Source organism: Muntiacus reevesi, chromosome X (assembly GCF_963930625.1).
Source record: "Muntiacus reevesi chromosome X, mMunRee1.1, whole genome shotgun sequence".
In the NCBI taxonomy this organism is placed as follows: Eukaryota; Metazoa; Chordata; class Mammalia; order Artiodactyla; family Cervidae; genus Muntiacus; species Muntiacus reevesi.
In genome coordinates, this window is record NC_089271.1 from 47,267,587 (window position 1) to 47,273,154 (window position 5,568).

At 41.8% G+C, this 5,568-nt stretch overlaps 1 long non-coding RNA gene across 1 annotated transcript; it reads left to right on the top strand.

The window, feature by feature from the left end:
- Positions 1-411: 411 nt before the first annotated feature.
- Positions 412-4,801, top strand: LOC136153976 (uncharacterized). Its single transcript, XR_010660465.1, has 3 exons — positions 412-527; positions 1,622-1,702; positions 3,206-4,801. It is a non-coding gene; the product is annotated as an uncharacterized lncRNA (long non-coding RNA).
- Positions 4,802-5,568: the final 767 nt, after the last annotated feature.

Consider the following 5,568-nt stretch of genomic DNA (forward strand, 5'->3'; position numbering starts at 1 on the left):
AATAGATTCAAATTCCATGTATGACACTAATTTGCTTTTTTATATCAGGCATTTCCTTTTATCCTTCAGAGGATCAGTTTCTCAATTTTGACAATGGACATTTTCATTTGATAATGTCTTAGCTTTTACATTTCAGGACTTCTTCAATAATTCTGAAGAAAACTCTCTGGCCATAGGCAGAACCTAAGGCAGCCAGAGTTCTCTACTCTGACTTTCTGAAGCTTGGGGAATTAATACCTGGTGAAGTTCAGTGGCAGTAGGCAAGAACATGGCAGTGGGGACTGTTGCTGCAGTAGGAGACCCTTTCACAACGGCACTGTTTTGTCATTTTGCACTCAGATTTCCGTTGGCTAACCTCAGCCTTATCTTCCTCATTTCTGTTTCCTCTTGAAGACACCAAAGGCCCTTCAAAACATAGGACCTTCCTGCTCAAAGCATAAAGCCCAGTTCCCTCTGACTTCTGCAGGATGGCTCATCACCAGGGAACCTATGGCTCCTACAAGATGAAGGCACCAATTCAGAAACAGGTATAGTATTCACTTGCCCTCTTTGTTTGGGTTCCCAAACTGGGGCAGTGTCCATGGCTACTAAAGGTGGTTTGGATCTACTCATCTCATTCTCTTTGGACACTTCTCATGAACCCTGGATCAAGGGTGGGGGAGAAGAAGGGTCCCATTGGTCCCCTTCTGTCCTGAATCCTATAATGGTAATAACAGACAGTTTAGAAGACAGCCAAGTGGAAGTGGAAAGTTCTCTGGAACCAGGAGTCAGGATATTTGTATAGCAGTTCTGGTTTTGCTGTTTACCCATTATGTATCTTTGAACAACTCCTTTATCTATTCCAGGACACATATTTTTGGCCTCTTCTGCAAAAAAGAGGAGGGGGAGGATTAGATGAATTGTGTCCAGAGACTTTTAGTTTTTATATTTCTTATTTTGAAGGTTGTCAGCCCTCTGTTGAGAAGGGATGTGAAAGTGATGCTGAGTAAATATCTCTGGGTGAGGTTGAGCAGGGGGTTTAACTATGCCTGAAAAAAAATCCATACTGCTCCCACTATGAGGAGGCCCAACAGGGTCAGTTGCAGGGCAAGTCTTAACTACTTGGTGTGTTAGACCTCCCAGGGTAGGCAGAGAACAGGTGATATTTTGTGTAGTGTAACAGACCAAGAGAAAAGCTTTCAGTGTCCCTCAATACCACTCCATGTAGATATCCACCTCTTCTTCCTATGGGGTTGGCCAGCCTTTCTCAGCTAAACTTGCTTTCATTATACTCTATGGGAGAGACATGGGCTAGAACATCAAAAGTGGAAATAAAATCAATATAGTTTTAGCTCAACTACTGACCCTTTCCATTAATACTGGGACAAAATGGTCTATAAGGCTCTTAAATTTTATGTACTGAAAAGAATCTTTATATCTCTTCATATCTCTCTTCCCTTTGGATGAAGTCAGAAAGGGTGTTCAGAAGGCTGTGGGAACCTCCAGTTTATCCAGGTCTTCTCACAGAAGCTGGTAGTCAATAAAGATGATAATAGAAGAAATGCATCAGTACAGTTCTCTCTCTCTCAGGCCACCCTGAGCTCAAACTCTGTTAATCAGATTCCTTTACTGGCTTCTCCAGGGACCAAGCTAAGGTGTCCATGAGCTCCTATACGAAAGGCTCTGGAAAGGCCGCCAGACACTTTTACAACAATTTTACCAGGTAAGTTTTCTTGTTACCATTTCCAGGGGAGACAACTGAAGCTCAAAGGACAACTGAAACCTAAGGGAAAACTTCCCCAAAGCCATGGTCGGCTAATTGGTGCCCACAGCAGCATTAGAATCAAAGTTTGTCTGATTCTTTCCACTATGGCATATCTGGTGATCATGATTGTTGCTTTGGCTGAAAAAGCCACACTTCTGGGTCACTTGGAATGGATTGGGTAGGTAGAGAGGGAAATGATTGGATAGGTAGAGAGTGGAAAATACTGTTTAGAGCTTTAAGTTTGAAGTCACTCTCAGATATCAAATTGGAGGAGCATGTCACCCTTTTGAGTCTTCCTGCTGGGGCTAGTGGTAAAGAACCTGCCTGTCAATGCAGGAGACATGAGATGCGGGTTCGATCCATGGGGTGGGATGTTCCCCTGGAGGAGGGCATGGCAGCCCACTCCAGTATTCTTGCCTGGAGACAAGAGGACAGAGGAGCCTGGTAGGTTACAGCCCACAGGGTTGCAAAGAGTCAGACTCAACTGAAGCAACATAGCATGCATGCACACACATCACTCCCTTACCAACATATATTCAGCTGAAAGAGTTAAGGTTTATTTTTTTTAAACAAAAATGCACTCTGCTGTTTTATTGACAAAAAAGTCCCTCTGCCTTGTCTTATCTGGGATAAGACCTTCTCATCTCATGAGGCAGTTTTATATTCCTTGGAATGTTTGCAATTTTCATGCCAGTATTTAATATAAGCAAGTTACTTTCTCATAGATCAACTACCACACCTGGGAAGGGGAAGAATTTGACACAGACAACCCAGAACTTTTAGCAATAGGATTTGGGCATTGCTAAGGGAATTCTCTCAGAAGTTCCAGGCATGCATGATCATGCTCCTGGTAGCTTCTTTATTTTTCTGATGACTGCATTGAATGATCCCAGTACCTGACTGCCAAGTCCACTGCCAACAATACTTACACCCATTTTGTGGATGTGGAAAATTAGAGTTCAGAAAGATGGAAAGATTTACCCAAGATTTCTCAACTACTTATGGAAAAGCCAGAATTCATGCCCACACTTAGCCTAAAAGCCTTTGTTCATAGCCATAACACTGTGAGAACATAACGCACTGAGTAGCACATGTAGCACACATAGCATAGGACACTGTGTGAGCTGTGAGAACACTGTGAGAACCATAGGGAGGTGGGACATGGGCATTAACTCTGGGACCTGGTCCTGTCCTGCACAGAGAACCTCACTGTAGCTCAGGACCCCTAGAAATGCCATAGCTGTAGGACTCAGGCCTGAGAACCTCCCAATTGGGCACTGGGACTTCACCTGCAGTATCAACTGGGCCTTCCACATATACCATAAAGATCCTTCTTCTGGTTAAAAGTCTTATTGCCTATTTCATTCACTTCCTTGTTCTGGTGATTCACCTAGTCCCTACAGCCTCTGCAGTTTCCCTGGTGCTCAGGGTGTGACTCCTTTCTCTCTCTTTCAATCCAAGGTCACATCTTCCAGGAAGATCTTGTCTCTCCACCGAAGACCCTGGCCCAACCTCCTGCAGTGCCATGCTCCGTGTATTTGACAAGCTGAGTTGGACACTCCATGTAGTAGTGTCAGTTTGTCAAATACCCCAAGTGTGGCATATGCCTAGCAACTCCAGGCTGGGACACTTGAGATACAACAGAAGAGAGACAGTTGGATACAAGAACACTCAGCAAATACCAACTAAGTTCTCAGAAGTTATTTTCGGTGACTTTGAGGGAAATAAACCATTATATGTGAACATGTGGGAGAAAAATGAAGCAGCTCTGCTATACACAGTGGGAGTCCTAGGGGGACACAATAGTCTTGAAAAGGCATTTGGGCATTTTCAAGGGATGTAAGTGTTCTTTGATTCATACTTTCTTCCTTCACATTCCCCTTCCTGAGCCACCTAGCAAGGACATCAGGACTTAGGCACCCAGTTTCTTGACACTTAATCTTGACTTCTAAACACACTTTGACCTTACTTATCTCTCTCCTTTGTTTCATGGTCTTTCTCCTCCTGGGAACACCTTCTTTATTTCTCTCTTCTCTTCCAATTCTTTCCCATACTTCCTGGTCCAGCCAAAGTCCTTACCTCCAAAGACTTTTGAAAGTTAACTTATATTCTTTCCTGCTTTGTTCTTCAACACACTCCTTGCCTGGTTGCTTGTATGTACCTATTTATCTCTTACTGCCCAATGGTACCTTTTGAATTGCTAGTGAACTTCTAAGGGAGGTAATTTTTAATCCCCCACTATATTGTGAACTCCTAGAGAACAATACTCTTGTGTGATTGCTCTCTCCCCATTCCACCCCTACTCCAACCTCAGCACAGTACTCTAGTTACAGAAAATACTTAATAAATGCTTATTGATTAAAATGCTTTCCACTAGTCCCTTATCTTTGGGCCTTTGGGTCAAACGTTACCCAGGAACTTTGTGAAAAAGCAATTAAATTTTGGTAACCACAATGCTATAGGATGTGTGAGGTAATTGCCAACATGGAGGGTTTTATCCCTGAGAAACAGGGTCAACAGTCAGAGGAGGAGGGCGAAAAAGTAGACTCAGAGAGCAAGTAAGTTTTGGAATCACTTGGTGGCAAAAAGGTATATAGATACTTCATTGCAGGATTTTCCAGAAACTTTAGTATTGAAATATTGCTTTGTAAATCTCCAAGAGAGAGCGATAGAGTAAAACATTTCCCATGCCTATCTGATTATGGAAATTTTTTCTGTGGGCCATTTCCTGGATCTTGTATTTCATGGAACAAAATCTGAGAAACTACCTTAGAGGAACTTTATATTTTTCCTCTCTTCTGGAGATCTTGTCTTTTTCCCAACCAGTTACTTGCTTAAGACAGGTCCAATGTTATCACATCATTTTTGTTTAGTCTACACTGTATAGACTAGGTCTATACTTAGGACTTTCTTACTGGCTTATTTTGTATGTAAAACATTATCAGGTTTTGGACAGAGATGATCTCTGGAAGTTTCCTGCTGTAATATAGATATGATCCTAAGTCTGTAATTTTATCTTTTGTGTGACATTTATCTTTTGTAATATCCATGTTAACTGGCATCATTAAAATAATTTAGATGTTTGCTTTCTTTTTTTTTCCTACTCTGGAACAATTTATGTAGCAACAACAAAAGGCATACAGGCCCTGGGGATGGTACTACTCCTTGATTCATTACTTTTATTACTGTAAAACAAAGGGCTCCTTGTTCACTTTTGTGTATAATTCTGACTTTTGTAATCAGTGTATGGGAGGCAGCTGTTGGTTAAATCTGAAATGACCTTGGAGTTACATTGTATTGAAAAGTGGTGCATGTCAGCTTCCATAGAGGGTGAAGAAGTTGATTTGACATGAATTACCTTAGGAAAAGTTGAACTTGCCCAGAACAGGTCTTCACCGAGGAGAATGATTTAAAAAGTACATTGCATGTGCACATATTCAGAAAGATAAACACACACACACACACACACACACACACACACACACACACACACGCTCACACTCCTAGTATCTATTCCTGCTTGAGAAGAAAGACTTCCATGCTGTGACTTTCACCCCACATTGTAAGAAGATGTCAGGAGATAAAGATGACCTATGAAAAGTATAACTTTTCCAAAGATTTCAGGAATCTAGGAAGTAAAAATCCCTGAGGGTGATGCATCCATGCTTTGGAAAGAAGTTGAGTTCTTTATCTTTGCACCCACAGATCCTGAGACAGAATAAAGACTCCTTTTTTTATGATTTCCAATTAACCTGGGAAGAGTCACCCAGGTGGAGCTGGCAGGATGATTAAGAGGTGAATAGAAGACAGTTGAGTACTCTTTT